General features: G+C 43.0%; 1 protein-coding gene across 1 annotated transcript in view; it reads right to left on the reverse strand.

Moving 5' to 3' along the window:
- The window catches only part of PLCXD3 (phosphatidylinositol specific phospholipase C X domain containing 3), a 147,312-nt gene that overhangs the window by 85,588 nt on the left and 40,680 nt on the right, over positions 1-21,044 (reverse strand). The gene's annotated exons all lie outside the window — the stretch shown is intronic.

Genomic DNA, 21,044 nt, shown 5'->3' on the forward strand with positions numbered 1-21,044 from the left:
TCACCTAATTCGAAGCTATAAATTACTCCAAAGCTTTGGGAGGGGAAATAAAATACTTAAATAAAATCATCCTTACAATAGGATTATCCAGTGTGAAAAAAATAGAAAAGTTATCATAAAAGATAAAGGACACGTTGGCACTTAGAGCTCTGTCCCCCAGCCCAGCACGCAGTCCCCATCTGCTGCTTATCCAAGCTGGCTCTGGGGACAATGATCCACCCCCCCCCATCCCCAGTACTGGTTGACCAGTTTGTTGTTCTCTAATGGGTATTTGGCCACACTGTCTTCGCTAGGAAATAAGGGACAAAATCATTCTCTACTGAGTGGCTCATTATACCATGGGCAGGAATCAGCAAGCAGGTGCATGGAATGATGGCGAGAGAAGATTCCTGCCAGCTCCCTGAGTGGGACCCCATCGATCTGTCCCTGTGCAGAAATTTCAGCTCTCACTGCCAATGTGTTGAATTCCAGGCACTAGATTTTGGGTCATGACTCAAAATTTTACTTAATTAAAGAACACCCATGGATAGAACTACTGATTTATTCTCTGGGTTGAACAGGAATGAGAAAAATATTTACATTGATTTCTCTGAGCATATATGAGAAACTCTGCTAAGAGTTTGTAAAAGTATATAAAGTTCTTGATATTTTTCATGCTATTTTATTAAGGTATGATTGACATACAAAATGCTGTACATATTTAATGTATTCATGAATTTGGAGATAGTACACATCCATGAAACCATCACCACGATCTGTGGCGCAGACATAGCCATAAAATTTTTGACATTTAGATTTACAGGTTCTCATACATTGACTGGTGGTGACTTTTTTATCATTAAGCTACAGATTTATTCATACCATACAATATTATCTTAAATTTCCTTGTCAAGGTAGATCATTTTATAGAGAGGTTCTAGATGTCATACAACATGAATTAGGAGGAAAATATGCCCTAGGTATTATATCAAATGGTTGGCTGCCTGTTTTTATATTTTACTTTCTATTCTTCACTCAGAAAGAAAACAAGCAGAGCTAAATCCAATCATCCTTTTTGTTTGCTTGTTTTCAGACACATTGTGGAGTATTTTACCCACAGAGGGAGGTCTTGTTGACCCGGCTGTCTTGCTGGGCCATTCCTTACAAATCTTCAATAGAAACACGGTTTTTGATGGTGAGAAGTGGATAATTTCAGAATTCAAATGACATCGCTCTTTAGAAAATGTAGGAGGGGGATAGTAATGTGGTTACCTTTAATTTCAGGTCACTCTCCTACAAGCAGCCTGTGATGGGTGCTGGGCCCAGGAGATTTATTGTGTCTGAAGTGCCCAAGGCAGCCATATGGGACCTTGAACAAAAGAAGGAGGAGGAGTGGCCAGGGGAAGAGGAGAAGTGGGGAGACAGAAGGACAAACAGATGTGAAAGCTTCCTGTCTGGGAGACAAAAGGGACATCTCCCAACGACCCAGTGTCCACCCACAAAGGACCCAGTGTTCCCTGGTTTCCTGTCTTCGGATGCTGTCAAACTGTTCATATTGATCTTATGCTCCAGAGCAGATCACAGCCTTTGGAGCCCCCTCCCCCATTGTGTAACTCAAGACTGTATAAATTGCAATTTCCAGACTGGTTCTAGAAGTAGAGGTGTTCCTTTCCAAGTGCTCCGACTGTAAAATAAGAGGAAGTTTATCGAAGCTGAAAATTCTGATGTATTCAGCCATCACTGCGTTGTTTGGTGGCCAGCAAGAGCTTCCTCAGAAGATGGAGGAAACCGAGGAGGGAGAGAAGGGGAGGGGAGGGAGCCGGAGGGAGGGGAGGAGGTATACTGAATTGCGGTTGCTTATTCCTTACCGACTGGACAAGTTCTTTAAAATTTCAGTGATAAATTGTGTGCCAGTTTTTGACGCCTACCCCTCCAAAAAATCCTTTACAACGATCCTTCCCCAAGCGCCACTTGCCAGAGAAAAGTGAGTGGGAGAGGCCAGTTCCATGAGGGAAGGGGCCACGTCTGTGGAGCCCGAGCACCTGGCAGAACTGCCTCGGTCAGTGCATAGCAGACAGGAGCTCAGTAAATAAACGGGAGCAAGAAGACTGTTCATTTTGATACAGATGCAACTAACAGAGAAAAGGAGAGAAAATGTAGTCAACCAGAGGTTTTACCTCAAATAAAAAGCTGCCCATATGACAGTGGCCTTCTTGATGTTTTGGCTATACTGACCTGCTAGGGTTGAATGGATGGGCGCTTCTCTTCTTACCCAACGGAGGAGGACAAGGCACAGCTTGCTGGGCCCACATCTCGTCTCAGTCTGTCTTGCCTGTCGTTTCCTTTTAGCCCAGAACCATTTTTTTTAACGTCACAAGGAACTTGACTTGTCTTCAAGGTGGAGAGCAGTGAGCTGGTGCCACCGGTGCTCTGCACCAGCAGCCTGGTTGATCACAGACAGATCTGCTCAATGGGCGGGTAGCAGAGCTCTCACCACGCCAGAAAGGGGAGCTTAGAGGCCAAGTGCACAGCACCAACCTGCCTTCTTTGCCTCGGTAGCTGCCCCTCTGCTGGAATCAGACCAGGCTGAGAATTAGGACAGGGCTACTTCCCAACCAGGTAACCTTGGGCAAATCTTTACCCCTGAGCCTCTGAATCCACTCCCTAAGTGAAAAAAATCCGACCGGCCTTGTCACCCCGTTTCAGGGTTATGTGATAATGTCTCCCTAATGTTTATAACCTGGATCACCCCAATGTTTGTGAAATGAGAGTTACCTCTTTTTCATTAGCTCCTTTTACTGGCCCCCTGTTCTGCACCTAAGTAGAGCTAAACAGAAAGTCAGAGAAATGGACTGAGTTGGCTCCCCCAAACCTCCCTGTCCTAAGGAGCCCCACTGCAGCAGGGCCAGGCACCCCTCTCCTCAGCCTCCAGATGGAGGCTGCCACATTAATTTCTCAGTAACCTCTGAGGACAGTTTTATAGATTTTTCCATGTTTGCTCAGGCACAGGAGAAACCAGACCTGGGCTCTTGGTGCCGAAGTGTTCCTTCGATCACTGACTCACAATGATGACAGTAGAAACCAGGACATAAAATGCTCCTCCTGAGAATGATTAAAGCGGCCGAACGCAGCCGAGCTGTCTGGGTTGATCTAATCAGTGCGCTCGCGGGAGGCAGGGCATTGCTGCAATATCAGGTAATACATCCAAACCTCGTGAATCAATTCTTTCATGCACAGAAACAACAACATAAAATGACTGCTCTCCCTTGAGCTGGTGTAATTTCTCCCTGTCCTCTAATCTCCTTCCATCAAAAGCCTGGAGGTGGGAAGGGGAAAAGGATGGGTCATTGGTGTAGCTGTGATGTGATACGATCTGACTGGAGCTCTTGGGACGGAGCTTTGGAGCACGAAGAGAACGCAGAGGCAGGGCAGGCTCCCGCACCAGAGCCATTGACTCCGCTCTCCCAGCAGGGGGCGCTCACACAGACCCTGCAGAAAGACTCTGGATGGATCTTCCACATACCTTTGCTTATGTCCATTTGCCCTGGTGACTACTGCGCAAGTTACTATTTTATATGCAAAGCACCCCGCGTTTGACTTCTGTGTGTGATTTTGTCAAAGTCACTTGACATGGTGAGCCTCTTCTCATTGAGTCACAGAGAGATGGGTACTGATAATGTGTAACTGCAGTGGGGACAGTGGCTGATGAGAGAAGGATCTGACCAAGTTAAGAAGTCAGAGAGCCCCGCTTGGTGGTGTGACTGCAGCCTAGATTTTATTCTCCACTCGCTCCCTCAGTCACGTGTGTTTGTGCAAGGTACAATGGACACACGGGTCCTGTATACAATCCTGTGATGTGAAATCTCATAAAAGCAGAACAAGCACCCAATCGATGGGATGATTTCAAAGGCACCAAGAGTCTCAATTTTCCAGGGTGAATCGTGGAATGGGCCTTGAAAGGTGGATAGGATTTTGGTGGCTGGAGATAATATGGTGAGAGGGAAAGAGAGGGCATTATGGAAAAAAGTAGGAAACGGATTATCAAGGACTGGGCAAAAGTGCGCCTAGTGACAGTGGGGACAGAAGGGACTGTCTTCAGAGGCCCCTGGGGTTGTACTTGTCCCTGGTGTTAGCAGGTTTTGTAGAGGACCAGGGAGAAGTAGGTAGGGCTAGGATTTGTAAACAGGAAGGATAGGGTCTTAGGTTTTGTTTTTGTGAAGGAGAATCTCTTCCTAGCTTTTCCCTCTTAATTGTAATGGCAGTACACACTCATTATCAAACATTTCCAGCAGTACAAAAGTACATAAAGAAAACAAAAATTACATATAATTCCACTATTCAAAGAGTCGTCTATTAGTCTGTTGGCATAAAGGATTTTAGATGTTTTCCTTTGCATACCCACGTGTATGCGTATATACAAATGCACATATGATTTTAAATGGTCTCAGACTTAGAAGACTAATTTGTAACCTGCCTTTATCCCTTTTTGACATGTCCCAGGCATTGTTCTAATTCAGCAACTATACAACTTGGTCATCGTTTTTATGAAGACAGTAGATGCCACTCTCTGATTGTACAACAATTTACACAACTAATTCCATGTTGATGGATATTATGTTCCAAGTTTGGGCTATTGTAAGTAACCCTCTGATAAATATCCTTAAAAAAGCCAGAGTATGCAAAAAAAGAAAAAAGAAGTCAACTTGCCTTTGAAACTCAAAGTTAGTATCTGCTGTCATTATCTAATAGTTGAGGTTTACTGGGTGTCACTCATATGCACACCGGTCAGCTGTGGCTGCAGGCGGTGATACAGCGGAAAGAACACTGGGCTAGAAGGTGAAGATTTTGATAACTCAAGCCTCAGCTCTTTCCTGAGAAATCTCAGAAAAGTCATGGGGGGCTCTCTGACTCTGAATATTTTCATATGTAAATGAGGCAGGGGGTGGGTGGGGGTGGATGGACATGCATAGGAGGGGAAGACACTTGAGACCACACAGCACTTCTCAAAATACTAATTCTGAGCAAAGTTAGTCGCTGTTCTTTGGTAAAAATCACGGTTCCCTTGTAAAATGAGTTTCAAAATAAGTTTGAAAATAAGACTTATGAAGAATAGTTAAAGGAGCAGGGGTTCTTACTTAGAATTTGTCAGAGAAAGGAGACTGTCTTTCTCCTGCAAAGAAGCAGGAACCACCCATCAGCACCATGCAGCACAAAACCGTTCTGGCCTCATAGCCCTTGGGGTCACTCTGCGCCATCTCTGGATGGCATCTCGGCACATGACAGCTGCCTTGCCCCACGGATACCACTCAATCCTAACACGTTGGTTGGGGGTTCACATGGATGAGAGGTTCTCGGTGTAGCCTCTGAGGAGGGTACATTTACTGAAATGACATGCAGGAAGCAAACACCAGGTATGATGTGCTGGCCTCCATTTAGGTTAGCTTGGTACCCATTCTGATGGGATGGCTGATGTATATTTTAAATATCACAACTGATTAGTCTCATAAATGTCAGTCTTGAAACCTACCTTCACGACTACCCAGTACAGGTTTTCCTTAGGTATATATCACTGAACACTATCTCCATAAATACAAGGCAACTTAGCTTTGTTTAAAACAATGGAATCTGTTCCTAGACAGAGTTGGCTTCAAGTCATGGCTTCACTCTTCCCAGCTGCATGTTCATCTGCAAGTTATTCAATGTCTCTAAACCTTGGTTGACTCATCTCCAATCAGAGACTTGGTTAGAAAGTTCAATTACACTCACGAGTTCTGAGTTTGCTACTTAATATGTTCAGTAAATATTAGCGATTACTATTTTTCTGAATTATATGACAATTTCTTTTGAGGCATCTCTTTGTAAGAGCATCAGTAGGCGCTCTCCTAAGAAATTCCAACCACAGAAAGCTGTGCCTCTCAAGGGCCACAACGAGCAGCCATGCACTCCATCAACCCAACACCAACACCGCCCCTGAAGCACTCACTCAGCAGGTGCACAGCAAATAGCACGTGGGGCCAGATCTGGAGCTTGTAGGAAACAGCAAACGGCTCCACCTTTCAGTGGGCTGCGCTGGACAGAAGTAAACAAGTCCTTCAAAATAGACTTTCCAAATCCAAACTAAAATAATTTATTTACAGAATTCAACTAAAGTCAGTTATTTCACGAATTCTGTACTTCTATATGTTTAGTAGAGTCAAGGAAAAATATGAACTTAAAAGAAAATGTCCCATTAGTTCTTTCTGAAAGCTCTTCTACTTAAGCATTATATGGGCGAGCTTTGTCACAGAGTGCCCATGGGTTAGAAAGGGGACGACGCCGAATCTTTCCTTCTGGTTGATACGTTATGTTCTGGGCCCATTTTCTCTTTAAAAACCTCCCATATTTGTTCCCTTTTATCTTTCATTTAATAAACTTACTCTGGTGGGAATCTAAAGATAACAATTAAATTGGAAGACATCACCCTGTCTTTGCAGAGCTTATAATCTAAATACAGTGACAATATGCACACAACATACACAGAACTAATAGAGATGTGAGGTACTGAGACATCAGACCCACTGGAAAGGGCTACGGCCCTGTAGACTTTCATTCTATTAACTGGTGGTAAACACTTGGCAAATAAACAAATGTTCTAAATAAGTAAATGCATACAAGAAGGGCATTTCAGAATGTCCTTAAAGAAGACCACAATGACAGTGTTGTGATGGTAATTGGTGGCATTGAGAAGTAGCTGGGAAGGCCTTCTCACAGAGATGACATTTGAGGAGAAACTGGAATGATGCAAGGGGAGCAGCAATGAGCATCTCAGGGTGCTCCATCCAGGACCCACGACACAGTGTGTTCACAAGCTTTAAAGCTGAAAGAGCTTGATGAGGTCCCAAAACAGAAAGAAGCCAACATGGTCAAGTTGTGACCCAACTCATGCAAATGTGGAAGGAGTGGGGTCAATAAGAATCACTGCCCTGGCCAGTGTGGCTTAGTTGGTTGGAGCGTTATCCCATAAACTGAAATGGGTTTGATTTCTGGTTGGGACACATACCTAGATTGCAGGTTTGGTCCCTGGTCGGGGAGTAAATGAGAGGCAACCAATTGATGTTTCTTCTTACATAGATGTTTATCTCCCTCTCTTTCTCCTTCCCTTCCCTTCTTTCTAAAATCAATAAATACAGCTTCGGGTGAGAATTAAAAAAGAAGAAGAGGAAGTAGTCATTGACCACATGACACATGTCTGGTGGATGTGGGCAAAAAAGTTGGCCTTTCTTCAAGTGTTAGGGGAAGCCACTGGAAAGACTGGATCAGAAAAGTAGTATGATATAATATACTCTTTCAAAAGGCCTCTTTGGCATTGGGGGAAACTGGATTATGATGTACAGAGTGAGAGAAGGAAGACCACTATCCATCAAAGTTCAGTAAATGCTGCCAGCCATTCACCCAAATCCTGTCTCTCCTTCTTCCTGGACACAGGTTATAAGACATTCCCCACCTTCTATTGTAGCCATGGGTAATGCGTACCATTGGAACGTAAAGAAAGTAATTTGTCTGGGAAGAAACCCCTAGCCCTAGGTTTTGGTTTGTTCTGCCTTAAGTTGTCTGAAAAGGTGACCACTAGACAAACCATTGCTGAGTCCTTGAATGACTATGTGGAGCAAATCTCCCACTGACTTAAAATCCTCATTTCGGCTTTTATGAGAGAGGGGAATTAAATTACTCATTTTTAATCCAGGGTAGTGCTGGGCCTCTTATTTCAGCAGCTGAATCGTTTTACCTCCATTAACGCACAAGACAATGAGAGCAGCCACTGACACGTGGGAAAGTCTCTCCATTAGAAACAGCCAAGGTTGTTATCCTGGTCATGTTCTTTGGAAATTGCTCTTTAGTACTGAACCTATGATTAGAAAAGCAACTTTACAAGCTATTTTTATCAGCTGGAATCAGAGCATAAAAAACTCTAAGTGATCAGCCAAAATGTTTTTCTCCTTGGAAAAGAGCCAAAGAAAACAAAGCATTACATGTGTTTATTCCTAAAACTATAAAAGTACATTTATCAAAGTCAATTTCAGGGCTTTTGTTTGCTTTAATGTAGGAGAGCCCCATCTTCAACAACCTAAGCAAACAAAGACTGTCTCATCGGGAGTGACAGCCACTTCCTGATATACCATGTCCATAGAAAGAAGACCCAGCTGCTTTCCGGGTATCTTGTACCTCCCGGAGGCCACCTTTTAATTTCTTGCATGGATCATGAAAAAGGAGAAACTGTTTGCTAAGGAGAAACTGATAAATTATTTTTTATTCTTCTGTGGCAAAACTTTCCAGTTACCTATCTAACATCCATTCTTCCCTTCCAACTTATCACTAAAAACCTTGATTTGTAGATGGGTATGCAGATGGGCTAGCCAAATAAAAGACTGCACACCCCAGCCACCCCTGCTGCTCGTAGTAGCCATTTCAACCAATGAGATGTCAGAAAATCCCCTTAAATTTTTCCCATTGGGGAATGCTCTTCGACTTCTCTGTTATCTGTACTGGGTGTGTACTATCTGACCAATAGGTAGCCTTGAGGATGGATGCCAAGTACTAAGGATGGCAGAACACACAGATAGGAGCCTGGGGCCCTGGAGAAATCATAAAGCCACCATTTCAGCCTGGACTAACTTCCTCTAAACTTCCTTCAGGGGAGAGGAACAAAAATCATCTTGTTTAAGATAGTGTTGTTTAGATTGTTTTCTGTTATATGCAATGCAGCTTACTTCTGAATTGATAATCTCCCATATAGTTAAACCTAATTTCTAAAAGTTCCAGGATCTTGATTTTCCCATGACTTGTATATTAGTCTTTTATCAAGTACTACATTCTCCATGGACACAAAAGAAACATATAACATTGTCTCTCTTCATAAATGCACCCTGGCCAGTTGGGCAGGCAGAATTTAGAAAATAGAGTGAAAAATAACAGTAACTAGTGTTAAATTGGATACAACTGACTATGACTTTTCAGAATGGAAATGAGAAGTAAATTGGGGCAGAGGTAGAAGGATTCATTGACAAGTGAGAGATGAGCTTGGCTCCTGTGGTGGCCATTTATAAAGAGTATTTGAGGATGATAATTAAGTTTATGGAATCAGGAGCCAGACCACCCGGTTCAGATCCTACCTCCACTACTTATTAGCTCTGTGGCTTTGAGCAAATTATGTAATCTCTCATTTCTCAGTTTTCTAATCTGTTAAATAAAGAAAATAATGTCTACCTTACAGAGTTGTTATAATAATTCTATTAGTCAATATAGATAAGTACATAGAGGACTCTGTAGCATATCATAAGTGTTCTGTAGGTGTTAACTGCTGTGATTCTGATTCTGATTTGGACCCTTTTCTCTGGGAACATCACTTCCTTCATTTTGGGAAGTTGCTTCATGGTGATCATGGTACTCCTCTCCCCCACCGCCTCACAGGTAAATAAAAAGACCCAAAATGAAGGAAACTCTCTGGCCACTTTGATTATTCCAAGAAGTAGATACATGATCTAACCTAAGACAAGAAAAATATTCCCTAGAATTTTTAGAAGTGAAGCTGAGGAGGAAGGATTCTCCCCTCTCAGGAGGACTGAAAAGACATGCAAGTAGAAGCTATTAATCTAACTTTCTGAAGAAACTGGTTGAAGAAAAAAATCAATAGTCCTGAGCAAGCAGGACAATTGCCCCACACCATGTACCTCGGGACCCTCTACATTGAAGTGCCTTCCTTGATGTGTTTAAACCCCCTCTTATCTGGTCTGGGACCAGCTGGGTCTGACAGTGTCTCCGGCAGCCTCTCAACCTGGATAAGGACCCATATCTCCCTGCTCCTTGTCTCTCCCCATGGGGTGTTCGGAGGCTCGTTATCCCTGAACATAGGGCTGACCAGATGCTCCGAAGACTGCCAAGATCTGTGCCTATATGGTCATCCCATAGTCCCATGCCCAGGCCCTGGCTTGATAACTGGCCACTAAATCCTTTCCATTTGTCTATTCATTCACTCATTCAATTTTTTTTCTTAAGACAGTTCAAACTGGGCGTTTGGTGACAGACCTGAAAAATACCATTTGAAGAAAGAGACAATGAAAGGGGAATAGATACCTAGGAGCAGCACTACCCATGAAACAGAAGAGGATTGGTTTAGAAAGCCCACTTGTATGATGTCCATGTCATCACTCACTAGATGATATGCAACTCTACCCAAGACAAGCATCCCCTGGGCCACCATTTGCAAGATCACTATTTCTCACAGGGAAAGGTACAAATGCCGAAGAAGCCATCAGTTCTGCTCCAGTTCACACCCTTTGCCTCATTCTTACAGGAAGCCAGTTTTTCTTTCTAGAGCCAAGAGAAGTTCCTCACTCGAGAGAGTGATTTTTCTAGTATTTTCCAAGGAAGAGCACAAGGTGGACCCAAGAGACTTCTCCAGGGCACCCCCTGCCCACATGCACCACCACTCCTCTCTGTAGGTTTACATAGTCTGGACTTCACCATGCACTTCTGAGGAAGTTTCTTGGTTCTTTTGTCTTTCTGCATGCCCTCTCCACCACCTGTACAGGAGGTTCTTGGGGATAATCTCAATTTTGCCAAATGAACATGAAGGGATCATCTCACCACCTATTTTAACTTCTCTGCCTGTGGATAAAAATTATGGTACATGCTATAACTGCAAATATCCAGAGTTTCTTCACACACAGTCCACAGATGTGTGCTTCAATCGGAAGATAGTCTATAAACAATCAGAAAAAAGTTTAAATCGACCTGAGAGATAAATATTGTGGAATCCTCAGTGCCCAAATTTAAATTATGTCTTTTAAAAAACCTCTTACTGTTTGTAAAAGCAAAATTTAGATTTTTGAGTAACAAACCATTTTAGATTCTCCCCTAAGTCAACTGAGTTATTGACATCCATTATAGAATATTATGCAGATCAACAAACGATTCCAGAATCTTCATTAGATGATCATATTGAAATTTTAATGATCCCATGATACTTGTTCTTTTCTAGACAGAAAATAATGGCTATTAAAATGAGAAAACCTTCCATATGCCAGCATAAGGGTGGGTTTCCCTTCTGAACCCTTACGCAATGACTCAGACAGATGTTAAACGACAGAGAAGTGAATGCACAAAGCAGACATTCTGTATGACTGAGCTGACAATATTTGATGACCTTCCAAGTTTACTGGACAGTTTCCAGGGCCAAAGGAGTTCTTTGTCACGTTTTTGTATGTCAGTGTATGCCAACCCTTTACATACCCTGGCACACGTGAAAACAGTGATACGCATCCATGAGGACTAAGCTACTGCCAACCCGCCCACATCACCATCTTTCTAAGCCACAGTTTTCTGACCTGTAAAGTGGAGGGGGAAATAGGTCAACACTGTGAGGACTGAAGGAGACACTTACTGTAAAAACCATATATATCACTGAGGTGGTTTATGGTCTGCCTGAGCACAAAGTCACATTGGGAAGTAAAACTTTTCCGAAAATAATTCAACAAAGCAGACTCAAAACACTGCATTGTGGCGGCAAACAGTGCCAAAGGGGAGATGCAGTCACCACACAGGAGGAAAGTTCACGGTCTCCTCCCCCAGGCTCATCAGCTGCCCCTAAATCCTCCTCCTTCATACGGACTCCTGAAATCCAACCTGACCACGTGACTCTGTCTTTCTTGTCCCTCCTTCCCTACGTCTTCCAATGGGACTCAGTCAGCTTGTTACAGTTTGTTTTAGTCTTCCCCTGCACCCTTACTCCAGGCTGCACGAACCCCCAAAACAAAAGGACAGACAATTCTCTTTATTATGAGGAGGAAAAGGAGAAGGAAGAAAGAAATCCAGGGAATCTTCACATATAAATATTTGTCAGGTAATTTAGATAGATCAATAGATAAGATAGATAAAAGCAGGCATCCCTTACTGGGACTTCGTAAGCATTCAGTATATTGTTGTGTGGTTGTTGCTATTATTATTATTATTATTATTATTATTATCATCATCATTAAGTACAGCAAGGAGGGCAGAAAGCCTATGCCAACCCTTTCCAAGGATGCTGAGATGGTTAGCAGTCTGAGGGAAGAAATCTGAACCGAATCTTCCCTTTGGCAAACCTGGGATGTGTTGACAGAACAAAATGATCCCCCTTTTCGACAAGCATGTCAGGGCAGGCTGGGTAGAGTGCAGACGGACTTGGGTGGAAGTACCAGGACAGCCTGTGCCTGTGCTGAAAAATAACAAATTCGTCTGAGATCCATGTGGACTATTCTGCACATTTTAGGTTTTTATTTTTTAACCATGTTCTGTCTTGATACTTTTCCTAGGCTATTGTATGTATGTATGCATGCATGTATGTATGTATCTGTGTATTTTCCTGAGCTATTTTATTGGTAAGAGACTGGAATCTGTTTTTTTCCTGGTTAAATTATTCTAATCATTCTGTTAAACGGGAAAATTGGATGCAAATCAGTCTGAGGATATATTTTCTTCCCAGGTTTTGTTACTCATCTCTAGGCCAGTCTTTTTAATTAGGTTTCATCCTAAAATTGGTGGCCTTAAGTAGAAGTGAATAGCGGTGACAATTGCATTTCTCACATAATAACCATTTGGTTATTTGTCTGGTATTTTAAATGCTATGTCCCCTAGTCTACCCAGAAGTATCTCCTGGGGTTAAGGTTTCTTTGTCCCTGTCCCCTAGACCCCTCGCGCTTTCTAGGAGTACCGAGATTGTCGCGGTTCTGTCTGAAGATGGCGAAGTCAGAGTCCCGGGGAAGAAATGCTGAGAGCGCTTCCACCGCCAGTGGAAACAGATGGGAGTTGCGCTCCAGGTTGGGGGTTAGAAGGACTTGTTCGGCGCTTCTCGGAGAGCATTAGCCAAGAGCTTCCACCTGGGCAGTCATGTCAACTTTGCCAAGAACAGTCTGTTTCTCTACAATTGAACTAAATTCTTCCTGCTGAAACATAAGCCTGATTTTTCTTATTTTGTCCTCGTTCCTTAAACAAATGACTCAGGTCCTGCAATACCAGTTGAGCTGCAATACATGCTGGATGGCTAATAATACATGAATTTTAAAAAGAGGACACATTTGAAGCAGTGTTTTTCATAGCTGTGGGAAATGATATGAATAAAAACGAATAATCAAGTGATCAATTCAAGTTTAAATAGGTACAATAGGCTGAAGCCCATTCACTGGGCATCAAAGCAAACAGACACAAATAACTTACTCATGGCAAGTTCGTGCCAATATTATTTTATTAGCCCCTGGTAGGCTTTTTGGTTATAATAGCTGATAGTAAGCTCTATACAAGAGTTTGCTATTAGTATGGGTATTAATTTTGGCAATAGAATTAGAAGAGTAACTTTGGGTTTATATTTTAACAAAGGAAAAAGGGAAGAGGGAAGTAATAATTGGTTTATATCCCTGAAGTAAAGGAAGAGAAAGAACTTATTCAATAAGCTTTTGTCACACAGACAGCTAGTAATAATGTATAAATATATAACATGCTCTCCCTGACACAGCTGGGGAAAAAAGTCTCCATTGATGAGAATCTCATGTCCATGGCCCTGAAGAGAAGCCTGTTTCTTCATATTAGTGTGCTGAGCAGAGTCGACTGGACTAAGGTCAAGTTTGATTTGTGACTTTGAGGATCCTGCCAATGGAATTAATAACAAGGCTGGTTTAATGCATTGTGGGGAGTAATTTCTGGTGACAGACTATTTTCAAGTACCAATTTATTTGTATCCAGTGTTCAGGGTCTCTCATTAAGGAAGCTCACATAGATCACCCTGGCTCACAACACAGGAATTATGCTGATCAGAATGGCCTCAGTGTGCCACCTTCTACCAAGTGCGTCAAAGAAAATCTAATAGCACATCTCAACCACACGACAGAATTTCCACAACCGAGTCCCTCAGCAGATAAAGGGTTATTAAAGTCATCAAGACTCCTTCGATGGGAATATGGTGATGATACCACCAGTTCTCACCAGGAGGCAAGGATTAAATTCAGCAAGGAGAGACATCCTTGAGTTGTACTCTGAAACTGTAGCAGAGACTTACTTGGGGAATAGATCAATGAAATAATGTCTCCCAAAATCAAAATTCAAAACAAAGTATATTTGGAGGGAGAAGGGAGAAGGTGAAACTATAATGAAGAACCAGCAGAGAACAGGGTTGAGCAGGGGCAGGTGTTGAGGAGGAATGTCATTGGTCGGTTGCTTCCTACCAGTGAACTACCATGTACAAGCTATTTTCAAGTCTCCTTGGCTTTGGGGGATGGATTAGTCAATCACATTCATAGCACAGCAATTAACCAGTAATGGAAAGTATGGCTTCTATCCAGCTGGCTGTTCATTCTGAAATTGATTGGACTGTGATCTGACTCAACTAGTCAATTTGGAAAAAGAGCTTCACATGGGTGTTTCATACCAGCAAATAGAATCTGCATAAAAATCCCCAAGGAGTGTGTGAGTAAGTGCCAGGTTCAACTGAACAAGCTTTTTAATTTGGGAGCCCCTCTTCCGGATAAATGCCAAATTAGCTATATAATTGCTTTATTCTAAACGTAGCTAAGGCTACATGTAGGGGCACTCTAATAATTGTTCAGTAGTTGTAAAAGCTACTGATGTTCATAAACAACTTCTACCTACATGCCACCCAGGCCGATAGCTCATGTGCAATGATTGTATGTCTGGGGGTGGAGGTCAGAAAACCTCAGGAAGGTTGGGTTGGAAAATGGGCTGGAGAAACATTCCAGTGACCTTTAGTGCTCGTGACACTCCTACCCCGGTTCCTTGTTCCTGTCGGGTCATGAATCAGTTTGGTTGTGTTAATAGAGCTGTTGCCCTTTTCTTCTCATTGCTGAACATTAATAAGTTACCCAAACAGGCAGACTGGGACAGGTGTGGTCATTAGCCAGGTTTAAAGGCTCAGGGGTAATTATAGTGAGTGGAGAAAATAGAATTTGAGAGACAAGGCACAAGGCCGAAATGTTTTCAAAGCTAAGGCTAAGAATCGCGTCAATTTCTCTTTCTTTGGGAGGCGATAGGTCTTCTTCACGTAATATTATTTCTAGGATCCTAAATCCTGCTGAATTAAAACAGAGGGAAGGAGGGAGCAATGAGGGAGAGAAAGAGAAAGACAGTACATTTATAGACCCTGTTTGGTAACAGCTTATTGGCATTAAGTTGCAACTCCATGGAATATGGAACTTGAATAGCCTCTCCATCTACGTCATATGGGTGAGCCCCATTTAATTGCCTAGAACGAGAGGGCAACTTGAAGTGGCCTGAAGAACAGACCAGCAGGAGGAGGTCATCGCACCTGTCTCTCTCTGAAAATGGACCTGATAACATGTCAGCATAAAGCTACAACCTCTTCTTGTATCCACTTAGGTAAGGCTGACAAATAAAACTAACATAAATCTCCCAACCTGGGAGAAGAACATTTATCTCATTAAGGCAGAGCCCATTAACTCGCCGCCATCATCTGGCCGCACACTGCTCGGTGAATACAATTAAATGCGGATTCAGAAGCATTCTGGCTCTTGTTGGTTCGTGTGCAGGATCACAGTACGAACACCACCAGGCATTCATACACCAAAATTACAGGGGATAAACACGGAGGACAGATGCCTACCCTCAGGCACCTGTGCAGCTATAACTGACAACCTTATAACAGCTCTTAAAATGCCAGAAAAAGTTGCAATAGCAGCCCCATCGATGATATTTCCCCAGATCTCCAGAACCAAAATGGACATCAAAGTCTTTATGAAATCGATGCGTCTGACAAGGTGCTTTGGACTGGCACCTGGAGTCCCTTTTTCCCATCGCTCCCAGAGCTTGCAGACCTGATCCAAGTCAGGACACCTGTCGACCTCAATGAGCTGAGAAAGGTGAAAAAAGCCGCCTTCCCCTGAAGAGGAGAGGTCTGGGTCAAGCTTAGGGCAGATTTACTTTGGCTAGAGTCTGCTTACTTCCCACCGCCCAAACTGTCTGCTAGCCAACACTTTAATCCTTTGAAAAGTGCTTTGAGAATTGGTACCAATTAGGTTTTTCAAAAGTAACTGAGAAAATGGAGAGAATTAGAGAGTAAGATGAATATGTAAGGTCCTTCGCCTTGCAAAAACATACCACACCAGTACATGGGTTCAGTGTAGCCTGCCTTAAATCTGTCTGGAGAAATTAATGAATAACTAAACGAGTGCATAATTTTCCTAAAACCAAATTCAATTCTCCCTCAGTTTTCCTAACCTGTCCATCACCCAAGTTCTGGGTTATCCATTTCTCCTTTCTCTATATCTTCTTTTTACTAGGTAACAAAACCCCTTGTATGTCTTTCAGTAGAGCAGAAGTTCAGTATTTGGTTAATGAAGAGATGAATGGATGCTAGTACTTTGTTCAGCAAAATAATTTTAAACAACATAAAAGAAAGAAAAACAAAAATTCTGCTCACCTCCCAAACACCGAAGTCTGATAGACAGTTTGTTCTTAACTTACAGACAACGTACTTCCATATTTCTAATTTCAGTGTGCCCCTGAAAGAACCTTCCATCTCAGAACCAGAAAGCCACGCATGCGCTTTGCCCACCCCTTACCCGTAAAACTCCCTCTAGCCCATCAGGGATTCTGTTCCATGGTATTTTGCAGGACTCCTTACTCACACACATCTTCCTCTCTGAACTCTTGCAGGATGTAGTACCTTTATTTTCCCGTTACTTTTTAACATTCACACCTTCACATTCTGCATATTATTTTATCTACGAACTTTTTATGTTTCCCTCTATTCTCTTCAAACGTACTAGCTAACAATCTTATAAATAGGAAAAGATACTAATTGGGCTCCTCATAGCAATTTGGAATAATGCCACTTATATCAGATCTCAGAAAAAAATTTCCATCAATGACCAAAGATCGTGCTGAGATTGTAAAGCAGAAATCTGAGAGCATAGGCCCAGGTCTAATTTCAAGATAACATTCTGATTTTCTAAACTAAAGACAGACTTTTCTACTATTATCTATGAAACCATAGATTTTCAGAGTATATGATATATTCTCTGTTTGCAGCTTAGTTTGGACTGTCCAAAGCAGATGCTAAGGCTAGGATTTTAATACAACCGAGAACGTCTAGAACATAATACACAACACGCCTCAGAGCTGTCTCACTGGGGAGTTCAGGAGGCTGAGATATTTATCTACCAACTTCCTTTTGTGACTGGTTAAGGCTCTGCCTGCACCCCACCCTCCAGTCAACCTCGAGCTGAAAAGCCTTGTACGTGGAGGCTGTTGGTGGGCACAGGAATGGGGGCGTCAAGAGGGTACAGGCAGAACACCGACAGTGGCTGCTAGATCATGTATCGTAAAGCATAAGTATAACCCTTACCAGAGAAATGATATTGCCACCAAACACTTTTATCATTGTAATTCGAAAGGAGATGCCAATGGCATTCTTTGGAGGAATACGCAAGGGAGCAACAATATAGTAAACACATCTACATACAGAAATGGTACCCTGAAAACAAACAGAAAAAATGACTTTCTCTTCTGCAACTCTATCCTTTATTCCATCTTCCAAGCTGCCTTTGATTTTCCCAGCCTCTAGATGTTCATCGGCTTGGTGAAGGTGGGGGTGATGGACAGGCCTGGGGAGACGCTCTATGAAAGACTGATGCAAGGAGAACAGAGAACCTGCTGATGTTCCCGCTAGTTGCGATGGATAGGAAATCAACAGTTACAGCATCTTGGGCACCAAAGCTTCAAGCCAGGTGGTGGTTACATTACCTCTAGAGAGGCCTCTATGCTCTATTTTTCAAAGGTCTTTAAGATAAAAGAATGTGGAATTTTAATTAGCACATCTCAATTGACAGAGCATTAAAATTTAACCTCCTATTCACCAGCAGTTTATAGAGGAAGTTCTCAGGGCAGTTCCTGGGAAAAGTGGCTGGTGAGAAGCTGCTAACGGTTTTCCCATCATTTACAAGACGGTCAACATGGATACAAGTAGGCTGGCAGTGTCCTGCCAAGACACACCTGGCATCAGGTCTCCCCAGCAGCAAAGAGAACGGCTAATTTACTGGTTTCCGATTTAGCCCGCATCTCCAGAAGAATGATTTACTTGTTGACACTTTCTATAGATGCTCCTTATCAGAGGCACATTTTCTAAATGCAGGTCTCCCACATCCTGGGGCAGCCTCTGATGCCTACACACACTGACTCGCCTCCTCCTTGAATGCAGGGAAGAGCAGAGTCAACTCATTCTCTCCTCGCCTTTTAGGGCAGGGGTGTCAAAGTCATTTTCACCAGGGGCCACATCAGCTTCATAGTTACCTTCAAAGGGCAGAATGTAGAGCTCCTTGGCCCTAGTTAAGGAGCAGTTACATTTACGCAGTCCTAAAATTACATTCGGACCTTTGAAGGAAACCAAGGGTCTGATGTGGCTCCCAGTGAAAATGAGTTTGACATCCCTGTTTTAGGGGCTTCCCCAGGCAGAGCCAAACAGAAAGCAGAGGAATGATAGGAAGGAAGAAGGAAGAGATGGGCTGGGGCACAGTCAGGGGGAAGGATGGAAGCAGGAAAACGATGGAAGAGAAACAGCCGGCCGATCAGCAAAGATGGAGCTGGAGCTTGCCTCTGTCTCTGCGCCGAATGAATGACCCGGGCAAGGGCTTCCGTGTCCTCAGCTCTGGCCTGGGGGAGGCCTCCCACTCGGGAGCAGGCTCTCCTGGAGGACACTCGGTGGAACACAGGGAATGAAGAGATGCGTGAAGGCTGGCTAGTACTTTGTTCCGAAAAAAAGTAAAAACAAAAAGAAAGAAAGAAAAACAAAAAACTATATTCACCTCCCAAACACCGAAGCCTGATAGGCAGGGTGTCCTTAGCTTAGAGCCAGCGCACGTCTTACTCCTGCCGTCAGCGCTTCTCTTTGCACTTCGAGGCCAGAGAAAGCCAAAGCGGGGAGATCAGGAGAGATGAAAACCAAGGGTTCCGAGGAAAAACATCCGAAGACCCCGTGGAAATAGCATTCATTTCCGGAGTTACATACGCGTTTCACAGGGAAAGTTCCCTATCAGAGTCTGCGAAATAATTTACACAGTAACGTCGGAGGGTGTTAGGCACACACACCCAGCATGTGCTACGTGTTCGCTGTACATTTTCTAATTAAAAAGAAATATTTATACTTTTAGAGGGTCTGTTCCTACTAAAATTTATTTCCTTATTAAAAGTATCTTTTGTTTAGACATTTCCATAGAGTACTGCTTGACATTTTTCTTTTTTATCTGTTTTTTTTCCTAAGAAAACTATTTCCCTTAAATATCAAGTGATTTTTCAAATGACAAAATAGAAGAATAGTAGTTATTGGTGAAACATTGTCTTCTCTTTTTGAGTCATTTCAGGATCAAGTCAGTGGAGACAAATATGGCTTAGGAAGACAAATTACAGAAATATATTTTCAGCTACTTTTGTGTTTGAACACGATGAAGAATTTCCATGTCTTCATACTTCCCAATGTAATGGCATTCAGATTAGACAAAAGGAAAAAAATTAGCCTCTAGGATTTCAAAGATGCGATAAAAACCACTCACATCAATGTGGCAGAGTCGCTTACTTCAAGGCCCTTCAGTCACTATAAAGGGAGGTGAGAGACCCGTCTTCACAACCTGGGACAAAAAAGTAATGCCAGGATGACTGTCAAGTCCAAGTCAATCTCTCTAACCTTGAAAGAATGGAAAGCTCACTTGAATGAGTGGGGCAGGTCCAACGAGCACCACACTACTCAAGTCCCTTTAGAACACCTGTGGTCAAATTACTCCTCCTAAAATACCATGTTTGTAAGGTCAATAACCAACGTTAGAGCCCTGGCTGCCTTGTCTCCCCTGACTGCTCCCTCACAAAGCCCACCCCTTCCCTCCCAGACTCCTCCCTGCCATTTCCCACCCCACCGTCAGGTTCTCTCTGCGGCATCTTTAGGCGATGCTCTCAATCTTCCTGGCAGACTCTGACCTCTTCTTACAAACTTTTTCTGGGCCTAACTTCAGGCTTACCCCCATTCAGGAGGCAAGTGGCAGGTAGTGACCGAGCATCTCTTCTGTGCCTATCTGGGGGCTAAGGTGTCGCAGAGGAGACGAAAAGGAGGAATGATTAGGTACATACACACGAATCTTGCAGAGAGCTAACGCTCAAGGTCAAGAAACAATCCCAGGTCAAGGTCATATGTAACAAAGAGTTCACTATGCAGTGCAGAGAGCAAAGAACTACAATTCAGGAGACTTAATTAAGCTAGATTTTCCAACAAAGATACACGTGGATGAAATACAATGTAATGTCCTCAGTCTCCTGTAAAAGGTGCTTTTATGGGTGCTTTATCTTCCCATTTGTGTTGTAAATGTTTAGAAACATGGGATTTTTATTTTTAGCCCTCCACTGCCTACCACGGGGATGACCACACTGTTAGTTCTCAATAATATTGGCTAAATTTTAATATGCCTCCCCTGTGCTCCTACTCAACTCTGCTCAAGCCATTCAAAGTGTGGATAAATAGAAGTACTTAGGGGCACAGGCAATACCAATGCACTCCTCCTCCTCTGTTAATATGAGTGCTGCTATAGACCAGACGTTCTCATATGTTGACAACTAATCCCCAGTGCTGTGGCATTTGATGGTAAGGCCTTGGGGAAGCGCAGAGCCTCAGTGAATGGAATATGTGACCTTATTATAAAGAGGACCCAGAGGGCTCTCTTCCGTTTCTTCCATCTATGACTCAAGAAGCAGGTTTTCACCAGATACACAATCTACCATCACCCTGATCTTGGATTTCCCAGTCTCCAGAAGGGAGAGAAATAAGTGTCTGTCATCCATCAGCCACCCAGTCCATGATCATTTGTTACCGCAATCCAAGTAGACTAGGGCATGTGCATTATAAGATTTGCTTTTGTATTTTTAAGCTAGGGAAACTTTGGAGTGGGGGCTATCAAATCCCAGTGTAGAAATTCCAGGGTTTACCATAGTTCCTCAACATTTAGAACAGAATGCCCAGCACTTAGTGAAATCCAAGCTGTCTACAC

The sequence above is a fragment of the Sturnira hondurensis genome, unplaced genomic scaffold (genome assembly GCF_014824575.4).
Source record: "Sturnira hondurensis isolate 20B ecotype Veracruz unplaced genomic scaffold, ASM1482457v3 Scaffold0014384, whole genome shotgun sequence".
NCBI classification, from domain to species: domain Eukaryota; kingdom Metazoa; phylum Chordata; class Mammalia; order Chiroptera; family Phyllostomidae; genus Sturnira; species Sturnira hondurensis.